The following is a 16781-nucleotide window of genomic DNA, read 5'->3' on the forward strand; positions in this document are numbered from 1 at the left end:
TTTAACATAAAAGGCTTGCGCTGTCGATGTTTTGTTTCATGATAATAGTTAGTGGGCTGTCATTCCCGAAATTCCATTGAATAACTTTGTCAACAATGTAAGACAAGGGATGAGCTTCTTTATGCTAGTGATAGAATGGTGTGACAATGTGACCCGCATACACAGCATATCCTATAGGAAGGCGTGGCATATGTATATACCTAAATATATGCGGAAATGTTCGCTCACGGACCACTTCGATGAGGCCGACACCGGATTTTCTTTGATACGGGGTCCTAACGCTACCGCAGTAAAATAAATCTCGTACAATAACAACATGCTCCCGATGGGTCAATGGGACAAAAGAGAAGGAATGAAATGCTGGTGTTCAATGAACACAAAGTATAAAATGGTTGACACAATTTTTGACGACATCACGCTGATTACAAACGTGTGGTTGGTGTAAGCTTATATGGCCGATTCATATTTTACTTTAGTTAAGACACTGGCTTACACACCAGCAAATATACGAGTCTCAGTGCAATGCGGCCATTTCATGATCATCTAAGGCTTCACTGACATTTGGGAAGAGAAAAGAGAGTGAAAAGGCTAAAACGGGCCGAATATTTTTCTGCAAATGTCGAAGGCGTTAACATAATCTTTTTTTTTTTCAATTGCTGCCGCTAATTTCAGAGCGTGTGCATACTGTGGCCACATTTGTCCGCGTGGTGGCGCCAGTCACCACACCATTCTAAACTGTGTTTATCTATTGCGCGATCTCTCATCGAAGGCAGCGATTTTGCGTCACTACACCTCTAGTCTGCTCGTTCCTTGAGCTTTAATCACGGAAGGGGAAGAAGCAACAGCTTCTTTTCATTTGGCTATTTGTCTTCTCAATATGCACAAGAACCGGCTAAGAAGCAGATGCCCCGAAATAGACGGTGGCATAATCGCCCACCAGTGAAAAAGCGTCAGAAGTCGGGACACGCCAATGCTTTACTGCTGGACATGCTTGTACCCAGTTCCTTGGTAATCTTCATCCAAATGTGGCTCTTCTAGGACTGGTCCTTGTAGACGCTGCTAGTTTTATCGTACAGAACGAGGTAATCTTTTACTACGCCGATGAGCATCACCGCTGACACTTTGGCCAGCATGTTTAATTTGCAACCGGATACGCTAGTGCAGCCTCCAGTGAAGCGGAAACGTTTCTCGCTTGATCCAAAACCATTAGGGTTCGCAGCCTGTCTTTCCGCGAACTTGGGCTTCGAAGCGAGCGGATTTCCTGAATAATTGGCCCTTTCCACCCACCTTGTGGCTAAGTGTGAACATAGCCTTAGAATTTTGTTTGCGGATGAAATGATGCTGCCAACGTCGGCTCACTTAGGTACGTCAATCGTTAGAATTGGTGATGCTAAGAGGCCTGAAACTATGGACTATTTCTTTTGAACAAGAGGTGACTAATGTTACCGTAAATTATATACTTCGAAATGCTGTCTTAGACATACGTAGAATTTTTTGTTAGGCCTTTTACAGTGACATACTTTGTAAAGCTCTGTATATGAGGGAACTTGCCGTTAGTATTTGACAATATGACTGCGAACCGCCAAAGGAAAATGTTCTAACTAGACTTCTATAGAACACAATAAATTTATTTTTGGCTGAGTTGCATGTACGAGGGCGAATCAGCAAGCATAATTGCCCCTATTTTTTAGCCAACTTGGGGCTGTAAATCCCAACTCAACATATCCGTTCCCAGCGGTGGACCTTCCTTGAACTGGCCCGGCCTTATCTGCCAGTAGCTCCATGGTACAGCGCTGCTGTCAGTTGTCCAAGATGGTGATTGTGCTTCACACGTTCTCAGCATACGAGCAACGAAGACTGATTCGCCTTCTATAGAGCAGGAAACGAACGCCCATAGAAATCAACAGGGAAATGCAGCCCACGTATGGGGAAAGGCGTCTCGCTTTCAGAAGTGTGAGGTGGATGTGTTGCGAGTTCGCAAAAGGCCGTGAAGACTTGCATGACAATGGGTGTTCGGGGAGACCGCATGCGTCGCTGATTGACGACACAGGGGGGCCTCAGGTTTAGTGCTGCGATGGGAAAAATGGTGTGAACCGGTGTGGGAACATGTGGAAGAAAAATAGCGTGAGGTGCCAAGAATAGCACGTTATAATTGTAATTACCTGCATGTACCTTACATTGCCTAATGAAAAATGGGGGCAAGGACTTGCTGACTAGCCTTCATATTCTGCGAACAATTTTAATTGTTTTTGTTTCCATGTCATTAATTTCTAACATGAGCACTGAAAATTTTGGGAGCACAGTTTAAGCAATTTTTAATCGTAATCTAATGCCGTGATGCATACGTACTAATATAATTTATTTTGCATTGAAGAAACGACACCTTGGTCAACGCCACCGTCTACTACAACACGAGCGAAGCCTCGGGAGGACATAAGTCGCCAGTGCATCGAGTTATTGTTCACCCTAAATACAAAGATATCAACGAAGGCTATGACATTGCTATGATGAGTGTAAGTTAGAACACGGATGTTCCTGGTATCAATTTTCCTTCCATAATATTGCAGATGTTCAGGGACACTGCTTGGTGAAGGTTGTTAGAGATATCTAGAGTTACTTTACTGGTTATGACGAGTTCGGTTTTATTGAGCCTCTAGACAATGCAACAGAAATAAAAACTACGTAATAAATTGTAACAGTTCTTTGTTAGATTATTCGAAAAATTCTGCTAGTAATAGTTGCTTTGACTCTGCAGCAAACAATTTCTAGGATTTTGGATATTAGTTATTAAAGTTGTTAAATTGTGTGAACTTCTTACTTAGTTTTTATTCGCATTTATGATGTTATGTGCGCTCTAAATGAAAGAAAAAATATAGCACATATGTGTTGAACAAAAATATAAACATATGTTCGTAAGTAGAAGGCACAGACGGGTGTAGTTGCAGTCAATGAAGGTACAGATAAGCAGAAGCAAACTCATACACGGAATGAGCTTTTCGGGGGGGGGGGGCGGCGCGAAGATGTGTTCCCCGTGGCTACGGTTTATTTAGGCCGACCAGATATGGTACCGCGCGATTTCCAAATCGGCCACTAGCGTGGCTGCTCAGGTCAAGCGCGCTAGCGTGTTCTATTCCCGCGATACATGCCGAGTGAGCCGTCTTCTTAAATGGATCTGGTAGGCGATAGTCGCACCGCTACAAGCCTTAAAGGAGCGGAATTTCCACGCGGCTAATTTCAGCGATGGTACAACTTTCGCATGATTTGGCGAGGCTAGAGCCACGAGAGCCGACGAGAGCTTCTCCGTCGCGCTAGCAGGCCACATCCGCGAACGAGTCGTGTGGTTTGCCGCATTGTCTCGGGAAAAAGTAACTATCTCCAAAGGTATTCGACCTTGAATGCTTTCTCAGCTCTATTTCTTGGTACTGCTTGTGACAGCAGGTATCATAGTTACAGAGAGAGCAAAACAAAACTGTTGTTTTGTTTTTTCAATAGGCTCAAAATTGATCTTTGCCGCCCCACTGTGCTGCTCACTGTTTCCATCACACTTTACACATTAGAAACTGGGGCTTACATATAGGAGAGGCCCTGCCTTTATTTAGCGAATCCCCAAAACGTCGAAAATTGTACGCCATTACCCTGTAGCCAGCCATGAGCTACCGTGATTCCAGTCTTGCAAGTTGCACAACTTTCCTGGAGGGATTCATACAGGGACGCGCGTATTTCACCAAGTGTTCTAAATAAGATTTTGCGCAATTCACTGCAGTGGGCTTGCTGAAATTTTGTAGAAATTATAGTTTCCGCGTTTCCGTCATTCAGTCTAACACATGGCATGGTTAACTCTCTTGTCATTAAGAAAAAAAATGCATATGCGTGGTTGTCTTTGTTTATTGACGTTTAAACTGCTTCTGGGACGGCACAAACAAACTTGCCTCACTGCCTGCCGGCAGCTTCAGGAAGTACTCTATAATGGAGCGTATCCGCATGTTCCAGAGGAGCGAGAAACACGGAGCACCCTTCCATGACCGGGTACATTTTGATGGCAGACGACGAATCAAGTTTATTCTTGCACTGTGACCCCCCCTCCCCCCCCCCCTCACCAGCAACAGTTTGCGTCTCCATAAACGAAGAAAACACTGCACTTGTGTCTTAAAGGCCGGGTAATTAAGCGCGCGAAGTGTGACGCTGAACGGCGTAGATTACAAAATGGCAATCTTCTTGCGAAATTTGGGCAATTACAGCACAGCCGTAAGTGCAAGATCTTTTTCGCTGACTTGAAATGTGCACGTTACTGCATATGTATCGCAAAGTGTTTCGCACAAGATTGATGCACGTGTTGCTGGGAGCTTGTAGTGAAAGTGCCTACTTTTGATGCTCTTACGAATTTCGAACTGAATACGTCTGAAACTAGCAATAAATTATTAGATCTCGCTTGGTGACTCAGCCGACTATCACTGGTCGGCTGTGTCCCAACTGAGTTCGACGTCACGGTGTCATCCATAACGCTAACTTCGTGCGACAAACGTGAGCGCGTCATTCAGGATAACAGTGGTCGCAATTTGATTATGAGGGCGTGTGTTTTTCTCGAGCGGCCGTGTTTCTTTTTCAACTATTTCAAAATTTTGTAAGTACGTTGTTGCCTACATACAGTCCCTGTAGAATAAGATTTACAAACAGATCGGAGCTAGTCATTTCACTTTGGTTGTGGACGCTTATGTATTGGGAATGGTTAAGCAAAACGACCCTTGACGCGCAAATTATTAGATAGTTCTGGACATTCTAACTCTAAGACACTCACTACAAGAAATATTTCGAGAACGCGTACGAGAGCTGCTCAATCTAGCATTGCTGATCCATTAACAGCAACAGTGGTCGTTATTTGGAAGCTTGCATATCAAAGAGGAAGGCTTCAAGCTTGTGAAGAAGTTGATGTTGATTGCTTCTTTTTAATCTATAGCTGGCGGAGCCACTTCATTATGACCGATACGTAAGGCCTATCTGCTTACCGAAGAAAAGCAGAGCACTTGCCGAAAGGCCTGTTCTGGCTGCAGGCTGGGGATACACTAATCCTGGTAAATAGAACATCATCTATCTCGAAGTGATAAAACCATATTGCTTTCGTATGCAAAATTTCGACAGAGACTGGAATAGTTCGAATGAATTTATCTTTTCCACACAAATAAAATTAAATGTTTAGAGAAAATACGTATGAGTCCGTTCTCTATACGTACTGTGAAACTGAGCACAGGTTATAATGGATTACGCGTGAAAAGGCATGGCTGCATGTGGCTTTTAATATTGTCACTTTTTGGGCTGAAACATCCCCTCCCCCATTTTTGTTCTTGTGGGTGCCCGTGTCTTCTGTTTATTCCTTAATAGTTAGTCGACACATGTGTTTAAAAATTATCAACCGTTGCCTGGGATATTATTGACCTTAGTGAAGATAGAAGAAATGGCCATGCTTGTGCAGTGCTGACTAATGGTCACGTGTTCTGTTACAGAGGTGTTCCAAGTAACAGAATACGGAGTAGGAGTTTTAATTCATAAGGACATAGCGAGAAACATTGATGAATTCTATAGCACTACTCAGAGGGTAACCGTAGTTGTAATAAAGCTGAATACGAGTTATAGAATATACGTAATAGAAGCCTACGCTCCAACCTCCAATCACAATGATGAAGTAATAGACCGGTTTTAAGGAGATGTTCAATTAACCTTTAATGTGGCGCCAACTCGGTATGCTTGTACAAAGTGTACAATTACTGCATTCAACCAGTGCTACCATATGGGTTAGGAAATTGGATGTAAAAAAAAATATAAAGCTCTAGAATAATTTGAGGAACGCGCAACGAGCAAAAGAACGAAAATGGTTAGGCGTAACGTTAAGACACAGGAACGCAGCAAGGTGGATTGAAGATCACACCTGGATAACTGATGTTCTAGATAAAATTATGGGAGAAAGCAGAGCTCATCAGGCCATACAATGCGTAGGGTAGATAACCGTTGGCTATAGGAGTTACATATTGGTTGCCAAGGGAAGTGCAGTCGGAAACGGCAGAAATTGGATAGGGTGATGAATGGAAATTTCCACCCCTAAGTTGGAATCAGCTAGCACAAGACAGGGGTAATTGGAGATCGCTGGCACTTGCCTTAGTTATGCCGTCAACAACAAAATATGCTCGTAATTAATGTTGTGGTGGACGATGATGATGATGGGCACGTTCGCACTTTCATCCTTCACTGGGTTCGCTCGCTCGGTTGCGCCGATAGACACCGAGGGACCATGCCGAAGCCTACGTTCAACGCAGGAACTGGCGCCTAGAAGCAGCGCTCTCAAAAGAAAACAGTATACCCCCGTATGAGAAAGGGACGGACCACTTTCCAGCGTAGACCTCGACATTCGCATCATTAAAAAAATGTTATGCTTTTCTCGAGGAAATTCAAGGGTACGAGTCGGAAAAGAAAGGTAACGGAAACTATTTCATTAGTAAAACTTAGTATTAGTTTTCAAAAGATCGGCATGACGAGGGGGAATGGTAAAGAGGCAGTTGGTTACCTTTGCCTGGGCATGTATATTCGCACATCTAATGAAAATTATCATGTGCTGGGTGTTCATTATCAATTTTTAAGTCTTATTCTATCGTGCTGCAGGACAGAAATCGTTCTGTTTTTAAAGGAAGCTCGTGATCTTGTGTTGACTACCCAGTCTCTTATCGTTTATTTGTTGGAAAGATCGGGATATACAAGACAATTGCTACTCTTAGGAAAAGGCAATTTGTCAAGCAAACTTTACCGCTTGTGGCGTTGCACTCATTGTATAATTGCATGTCGGCGACCTTTGCAGCTGGCAACTCTTCAGACCACCTTCTTTACGTAGTGCTGAAAGTTTTGCCCGACTGGAGATGCAAGTGTGAACTGCACCACACGACTGCAGCGAATGTCAGTAGCTCGCTATTGTTGTGTACTCACACTCCTGCGAAAGACATCTGCTTGGTAAGATCTGTGGTGGTAATTCAAATTATAAACTTTACCGTCACAAAACTGTGCACATTCTCAAATTCAGTGTACGCCTCAAATGGACCGTCCAGTATAGCTAGAATTTGATCGGGTTCACGTGCACGTGAGTTCAAATAAACGAGCCTTTGTGCATTCCACCTTGATTGGCAAGTTTTCTTCTATGACGGGGAATCAACCCGGCTCTTGTGCTTTTTAAATAAATCACCTTAACCACTGAGTCACAGCGGCGAATAAGTGATGATATTATGCGCGATAAGAGCACAGAACGGAATAAGTGCTTATACCTGGTGTCCTAACTATAATATACTAAGGTTTATATAAAGCAGATTAGTAACGGCAGGCTTATATGTTAAACAAAGTGTATGCTCAGGATCTTGTAGAAAAGCCGCTCGTGCTGTTTAAGTCGAAAGCCTCACGTGGCTCATGGTTGGCCGTTTGGCGCTATGGCTCGAAAATTCAATGTCATCAAAATTGGGGGGTCTAACCCACGAACGTTGGTGGGGCTCTAAACCACGACCTTCGGTGTTAATTAGGGGATGGAACTTCAGACACAGTTAATTACAGTAGTGTTAATTAAATCACTCGCACCCATGACCTTTGGTGCCAGTTGAACCTTCCGCCTTAAGGTTTTGCTGGATTTCCCGTTTCTTGAGGCATATAATGCTTTCGCATTAAACATGGAAAGAGAAAGCAACAGGAATTAACAACGCATTCAAATTAGAATGTCAGAAAAATTCAAATAATGTCTCTTGAGCGCGTAGGCTTTGCCTTCATCCTCTTTAGCGTATGCTAAAGTGACTGTCAACTTTTCATTCGGTAACGTCAGATTAGTTAAGAAGAGTAATTAGCCAATATTTTGAATTATCTAATTGTCAAGATGTCCATTGACAGCTCTAATAGTAATATACAACATCAAAATAACTCGTTTCGTGCAAGGCGCACACCACCGGTTTGTACCTTCTTGCGAGGGTAGGAATACCGCGATATAATAATATTATGTTACTCCGCACCCGGCACAGGGGTGCCCCATGCCATCAAATAGTTTCATAGGGAAAGGAAGCTGGGTCAGTGGAGACCATTGCCATGCGCGTTATTTTTTTTTCAGGATGACTGAACAACTGCTCCCGGTAATATTTTCCTACTAATAACAAGTGAACAGGCTTGATTGAGTGATGAGCCTCAGCTGAAAACCTTGCTGTCCTATAAGGACTCTTTGATGGCACTGCCAGCTCAAGCGCTCACGCGCGTAACCATATGGCATTGTTTAAATTTCGCGAGCATTCTCTCTTCCCCAGAAAAAAAAAATAAACGTGGGACGAGTACTTTGCAGGAAGCGCGAACAGTGGTTCAAAAACCCGTGTCGCTAGAGCCTCATGTTTAGACAACGGGACACGTCTTCTTCAGAGCAACGATTGCGTTTTTCAGCTGCTTTATGTACGCGTAGCCTACTTTAACTCAGCCTCAATGGGGAGAGGAGGATGACAAACTGGTGCGCCGAGCAAAATGATGAAAGTCGAAGTGTTTAGAAAACAGAAAAAAGATGTGCAAACAGTCATATGATATAGATGACGGCGCAATCTTTACATATATAGGTTCAAAAAATGCCCATAGGCGCAACATAAGGCTGTACGGGCTATGACGTGGTGTTATAAAAATATAGGCTCATAAGACATCTATATTCAGCGTGGTCGGTCTCGTATGAGATTGGGTAATTGCAACGTTCCAAACCGTATAACTCTGGCTGCTTGTAGCTTCTTCAATGTACACCGGAAGTACACTGTCTTACAGACTGCTGAATATTTGTTGCTAAAATAAAATAGTAGGAAATGCATGGTAATTATTGCAACCTATCTTTTTTGTGTTCTCCTGGTTTCTGTTAGCTTGCATTATTGGTTTTCTCCATAGTAATTCTAGTTTATTTCACCAAATGTTTATTGCTTTCCGTACTATTGCTTTTAAAAAAAAAAAACATCGGATAGCATATTACATTGTTGCAGGAGCTTTCCATCCCCTTACAACTGCATCTTTCATGCAATGCAAAAGAGTGAAATGTTGGGATGTGGTTCAAAAACGTTAGGGGCTCATGGCCATCCGCCATGCCAGAACCCAAAGCAATTCCTGCAGTTTCCATACCTGCATGTTACCTCAATATTGCTTTTCACAATACTGATTGTCGTCCGGATGCTCTCAATATCCTTGCAACATACAGTAGGGGTATCTGCATACGTCTGAAGCTTAAGTTCAGTGACTTGTACACAAAAACTATGAATGGATTAATTTGCGATAAAATCCTGACACAGTGTATTGATGTGCATACTGAAGAACAGTGGCCTGAGAGGGCATCCTTCGCCTACAGATCTATCAGTGTGGTTGAGTGCAAATAGTCTTCAATTAAATACTGCAAAAACAACATACATTTTATTCAGGGCTCGTACCAAGACCATACCTAATGACAATACCATTAATTACAATGGTATATCAATTAACCATGTCCAAGAACATGGTTAATGCTACACCATTGTCCAATAAACAGTTTTGCGTATGGCAGTAAATTTAGCCGGCTGCCATGATATAGCTGGGTATGCCACGTAGCCGCTATTAAGCGAACATGGCGGGACTGTTATGGCATATTTGTGTACCAACCTAAATGCACCAACAACAGCAATTGTGAAGGATTACATTGTGAAGATCTCCACGGTGTTTCCTAGTCATTCTAAGCTATTTCCCCGTGTCCCTAGTGAACTCTACAGGAAGTTTATATTTCAGAAAACAAAGCGGCACGGTTTTACTTAATTTTAGGCAATATTCGTCCAATTTGTGCCAATTACGGCACGCATCCTAAATTCGTATTAAAACGCTTCAGCTTTTCAAAAGCGGCGCAAAATTTTACAAGTATATTAAAATGAAGGAGTCACATACGGTCAATATTCAGTGTACGGCATACGTGTACGTGCACGGCATACGGCATATTCAGTGTACGGTCAATATTCATTATTCATATTTTTGTGTTTGGTGTGTCGTCTTCTCTCACGTCCGTGTCGTTTTTATGTCGCGCAATATAATTTGAGCAATGGATTACCAACTTGCCCGGAATGCTGCTTTCAGTAGGAAAATAGTTATGTACACGCGACTAAATTTCTTACAACTTCCTCCATCGGAACAGCTTCGCTGGAAATTAGACTTCCATTTCTCAAGATGACACTAGTGGGCTGTTATTTCTTTGCTAATAACCGTTCCTACTGTACATATTAAATTATACTGTAATAACAAATACTTGTGTTTTCTTCCACGTATGTTTGTCTGTTTAGGGCGATTCCGGAGGACCGCTGACGGTGTGGAACAGGGACGGTTTGTCGGTACAAGTGGGCGTCGTGTCGTTCACTTTTGGGTGCGGCTCTTCCGGTCACCCAAGCGGATTTACTCGTGTGTCTGGCTACACTGGATGGATAAAAGAATCGCTGAAAGTGCGCCGCAGCTGGAAAAGATTGCCCTTAGAATTCAAGTAATAAATAAAGAGGCCCAACTGTCCGCCAGCTTGTACTTATTATGCGATTTGCGGCAATGAAATAGCGAAAAAAGATTACGAGAGAATTTATCTCACTATGAATATGGATGGTAATGCGATTAACATGCGGACAATCCAGCTAAACACCGTAACCCTGAAGTCACGTTTATTTACCATCTGTAGGGTCATTCTGGGACTTCCGTTGTTTCGACCATATGCCGCACACTCAGGTTTCTGCCCAATCAGCTAGGGCACTCAGTTGCCTTGCGGTCGCTTGTGATAATTACTATCAACACACGGCGCTCTTCTCGAATTGATGGTTGGCGTAGGCACGAAAGAATTATGCGTGCAACTGTGACCTAATGATTAGGAAAGTGGCTATAGAGAGGACATGAGAAGTTGCTGTTATAAAGTGACCCTCCAACACTTTTAATGCGAACCCGTCTTTGCCTCATTCTCGGCACTTTGAGGCAGGACAGCGCAGAGCAAGCAGGCACGTAAGCAGCTAGGTAGGTAGGACAGACAGATAGGTAGACTGGCAGGTAGGCACGAGTTCCAATTAGAAAGTAATATTGAGAATTCAGCTTTTAACATATCTAGAAAGATTTTTGAATGTCTTTCGCGTAGCCAAATACCAAAACTGATTGCAATACTGGCACACTACAACTGCAGCTTTTCAGTGATTCTCAGTGGCTTTACTTGCTTAGCCTAAATGACACAGCAGAGCCTCGAGCAGGTGATTCACCTTTTATTATTCTGCCATTATACTCGCGTACCTCGCGGTTAATCGCAAGAACGTCCTTATTATATGTGAGTGCACCACACAGAGTAGTGCCACATCTGTATACCGCCGCGACGACGCCCTACGCCGTAGTAGTGTGGTTACCGTCTCTTGAAAAAAAAAACTATCGCTTGTTTTTCTGAGATTCACCTCTTCCAAATAACTTGTTTTTGACTCTTCTACTTGCTTGCTCTGGAACAATGCAGCTCATCGGGACGTTAGCGCTTGGCGTCGTCTGTCACGTTGTGTACTTGACCTTAGCTTGGCGCTATAGTTCTTGCCCATTCTGACAGAACATCGCGCAAAGCGTGAGTAAATAGTAAGATCTGTTTACCGGTTATTTACAAGACAACGGCAAAGGAAATATGGCGGAATAACGACGACTGAGTGATGCAAACACAAATAAATTCGCTACAATCGCGAAGAAGCAATGATGTCGATCGAACTGCGAATGCAGTATGACGACAATGACATGACAAGGGGAAGCCGTAGCTTAAGTGACGATAATAAAACGACAACGTGACAACGACTGGTTTCACGACGACTGTGTGACGTCAACGGCTTGACAACCATGGCATGACGTAGAGTGGAACAACGAAAATAGAATGGCAACGATGGAAAGAGCAGAATGGCAGCATGAACAAGGTACGGCAACGAATTCGTGAGGACTATAAATGACGACTTTATGACGACAACGTAATGGTGACGATAATGTGACAAAAGTAGGAGCAGAATTTGATGACAATTGTATGGCGAAGATGGTGTTACGGCGACGGTAAAAAAGGAGTCGGATTACGAAGCAGATGTGGCGGCGATAAAACGAAACAATCGTCACAATGACGGTGCGCCTACATATGCCGGACGACTACGTGAGGACAATGCCATGACGAACACGGCTTGATGAGAGTCGGCTTTGGAGCTGGAATGAGGAGGATGCCAATGAAAACAACGCCATCATTCCATTGAGCAATCTAGTTGCCCGTGCAATTCGGACCATCGGGTTGGCGTGGAAGGCGCGACGACGGCGGGATGATTACAATGAGATGATGGAGCTGAGTAATGATTATGCAACAATCACAATGGCATCACATGACCAGGAACAAACAGCTCGTAGCCCAAGCTGCTAGAGAATTTATACCACGAGATTGGCGTAAAAGACAGACAGACAGACAGACAGACAGACAGACAGACAGACAGACAGACAGACAGACAGACAGACAGACAGACAGACAGACAGACAGACAGACAGACAGACAGACAGACAGACAGACAGACAGACAGACAGACAGACAGACAGACAGACAGACAGACAGACAGACAGACAGACAGACAGACAGACAGACAGACAGACAGACAGACAGACAGACAGACAGACAGACAGACAGACAGACAGACAGACAGACAGACAGACAGACAGACAGACAGACAGACAGACAGACAGACAGACAGACAGACAGACAGACAGACAGACAGACAGACAGACAGACAGACAGACAGACAGACAGACAGACAGACAGACAGACAGACAGACAGACAGACAGACAGACAGACAGACAGACAGACAGACAGACAGACAGACAGACAGACAGACAGACAGACAGACAGACAGACAGACAGACAGACAGACAGACAGACAGACAGACAGACAGACAGACAGACAGACAGACAGACAGACAGACAGACAGACAGACAGACAGACAGACAGACAGACAGACAGACAGACAGACAGACAGACAGACAGACAGACAGACAGACAGACAGACAGACAGACAGACAGACAGACAGACAGACAGACAGACAGACAGACAGACAGACAGACAGACAGACAGACAGACAGACAGACAGACAGACAGACAGACAGACAGACAGACAGACAGACAGACAGACAGACAGACAGACAGACAGACAGACAGACAGACAGACAGACAGACAGACAGACAGACAGACAGACAGACAGACAGACAGACAGACAGACAGACAGACAGACAGACAGACAGACAGACAGACAGACAGACAGACAGACAGACAGACAGACAGACAGACAGACAGACAGACAGACAGACAGACAGACAGACAGACAGACAGACAGACAGACAGACAGACAGACAGACAGACAGACAGACAGACAGACAGACAGACAGACAGACAGACAGACAGACAGACAGACAGATGAGTAGATTTTCAATAAGGACATTCATTCATACAAAGGTTCATCACTAGATGCGTCAGTCAGTAAAATTCTAATGAAGAAACACAAGAAGGCACCTTGTCGACGGTTGGTACTTCATCAAAACGTTCTCAAGCAATATAACTTCTAGTGGACGTCTATCAAAGCAAATGTGTTTCTGAGCGGGTTGTGTGAAAGGACGGGGGTGTTCAATGGGAAAAGTATGTCAATTACAATTGCTAATGGTTTCCGCTGCTTGCGGTCACTGCCGCTCAAGCCCAATGTGGCTTTGGAAGGCCTGATTTGTACGCCGTTTTCTGCGTCGCTTTGTGGAATCAATTATTATTATTATTATTATTATTATTATTATTAACCGTATAAAATATCAGTGTAACGCTGGATCGCCACCATTTGATCTACGTCAACTAGAGTTTGAATCATCATTCAATTTCCTCGACAAACACTTCGAGCAAAATGGCTTTGTGACTGAGTGCTTTGTTCAATAATTTCTTCGAATGGTGGCATGGAAATGCGAAGGCGAGTAGCGAACGAGCGAGGACTTGTCTCACTGTACTTCAGTCTTTGGTTCCAGCTCTAATATTCTCTTAAAAGGTATGTTAAACTTACTTAGCCAGAAGTCGCACGATTTTGCACGTCAGCTACGTTGCGCAGCAAGGCTTTTAGGATGCACGTAAGAAAAGTCAGGATTGCTTGACATCGGTGCAGTTCTTTAGATAACCGTTCCACTTAAAGCATCACTAAAATGGCTTGAACATTACACAAGCTAAACTAATGAATAAACAATGGACGTTGCGTGTATATAAATATATCTATATATATTATTAGTAAGGTACAAAGTTGGGATACGCGGGAGAGATCGAATAGGTTAGTGTTAGAACAGGCCACTCAGGGCTTTTAGGAGGGTGTGAAACAGCCTTTCAAACGCAAACATGATGTACCACGTGACACCCACTGATACGTTTATTGCACGCAAACCAGAATGTAGGTGGAGGAACGCCTGTCGAAGTGGTTCCATTGGTTGCCTAGTGCACCAGATGTGAAAACTTATCTACGAACGAGAGAAAAAGGGGAACTTGATCGCAATCTCGATAAAATTAACGGTACGGAAGTAATTAGCACCATTACTGCCAAATATAATAACTTCTCACTATGGCCTGTACATAACTCATGAATCTACCCACCTGTCATTGTTATCAAAAAGAAGAAAAGTGCAGGGTCAACAAATTCTTCAGGATAAAGAAGAGAAGGTCGACGTAATTGCGTTAGAAATATGATTTTAATAATGTACTAAATGCATGAGTATTGAACATGAAACCGAGACAGAAAGTTACAATATAGATAATTATAATTGATATCTAATCATCTGAACATCCATACACGTCAGCCTTTTCTTTAGCATCGACGCTTGCGTAAATCATTTTTTTCTTTTATTTTCTTTTTACTTTGCTTAAAATAGGAAGTATATCATAAATGTTGGACTAATTCACAAATATTATTGTTCGAATTGATAGAACATAGCATTTTTCTTGCTATTTACTTTGCTTCATTGTGCGTTGCTATTCAACATTGACCGACTGTTCACTTCGCTAGCTTCGTGAATGAATGTTAAAAATTCCTTGCGCACCTAAGCTTTGCACTACGACAACAAGAGCACACAAAGACAAGGAAGAAAGGTAAAAAAGCTTACACTCTGTGCAACTTTTCTGCCTTACTATAAACTTATGGAGTGCGATAACTACAGCTGCATTTATTAGGTGGATATTTGCTGCAGTTTATAGTCCTTAAAAATCTAACCAACCTAGTTTAACAAATAGTCGAGTGCATCGCCCTCACAGGTATAACAGTGATGAGGCGATGATTGGGCACATAAAATGCGTTACTTATGTAAATTATTTTAGGGATTCTATACAGCTTGCGTCATTTGCTCAGGTTTAGTAACACATACACATCGTACAGGAATAGTGTAGCCAAAATATAATACATGTGTTTTATAAAGTACTTCAATTTCGAACACTTTATTGGTTTCCGGGTCTATGATCCAACAAATCTATATGATTAGGGGTTTCATATGATTTAATTTTATTGCGATATAAAGCATACAGACACTCTAAGTGCATTTCTGCCATCAGCGTTGCAGTCGCCGTCAGGTTCCGCATAAAGTCCAAGAGCGACAAAATCGCCGCCATGGGCCGTGTGCTGCATGTGCGAGCGAAAGCGTGAGAGGTTCAGCCGGCGAACGCGGCTCAGGCTCGCATACGTAAGCGACGAAGGCGGGGCGGAAGTGTGCCCTTTACTGTCACGGGCGAGGCACAGGGGGAGGCGAGGGAGGAGGGGGGGGGAGTCCTTTTCCGGCGGATGCTGCTTACGGCCCGGCCGTGTGAGCCGCGTATCTTGAAAGCGATCGGCGAAATGACCAAAGTGTGCGCCCGCAAGAGTCTCATGTTCAAAGCGATCGGCGATATTTGCTGAGTGCGCGTCGTCCAGGTTGCTTCGTATGCGCTGTGCCTTCGACATTTCGTTCGCGTTGAAACGACAGATGCAAGAAGGTTAATTCGCTCGCAGCTGCTGCCACGATTCCTCACTCCAGAGTTTTGGCAGCGAGTTTCCCCGGTCATCGAGCGAGATGTGTTCGTGTTTACTCTTGCACACGTGAGAAGGTGCATGTTGATTTAGTTAGTAAGCGAATGTTTACAAGTTGATACTGCCAATAAACCTAGTACCCTTATTTCGCATAGCTATCCAACAAGTTCCTATCGCAATCTATGCTACGGCTTCCGGGCGAAAATGCAACTCCTTACTGTTTACAAAAGCAGCGCATGTGGTAACTTTACATTGTCGTTAAAGACTCCCTGCTTTAGAAGCTAGAGCGTTCGCCATCTCTCAATAAATAGTGTACCCAAAATATAAAAATGAAGATATAGGAAAAGTTGAGGAGGCCGTCGGATACCATACAACACTATATCAAAAGGGCTCCGTTCTTTAGAGATGCCAGTGAGCCGATAGATGTACAAGCTTCATGTCAAGTTATATTGTTCGATGACAGAGTAGAAAAGTGCAATCGTTATTACTTCTTTGTTGGTCTTACAGAAGCCGGATTCCTGGAGCCTGGGTCGAGCCCCTAGGAGGCGAGCAACTTGCCTACGGAGGACCCACACAAGCATTGAATATGCAGGAAATTAAAAAAAAAAGCTTAAAGTACCGCTGTTTGCTTTCTAAGAGCTATGCGCTCAGGTTACAAACTGCCTGTATTCTTGAACAGCTTCTGTTGATCATGCACAATAAGTACAGCATTC

The 16781-nt window shown here is 43.4% G+C and overlaps 1 protein-coding gene across 1 annotated transcript in view; it reads right to left on the bottom strand.

The window, feature by feature from the left end:
- Positions 1-16781, bottom strand: part of LOC142564374 (transmembrane protease serine 2-like) — a 113393-nt gene that overhangs the window by 45575 nt on the left and 51037 nt on the right. The window lies entirely within an intron of this gene.

Source organism: Dermacentor variabilis, chromosome 11 (assembly GCF_050947875.1).
Source record: "Dermacentor variabilis isolate Ectoservices chromosome 11, ASM5094787v1, whole genome shotgun sequence".
NCBI lineage: Eukaryota > Metazoa > Arthropoda > Arachnida > Ixodida > Ixodidae > Dermacentor > Dermacentor variabilis.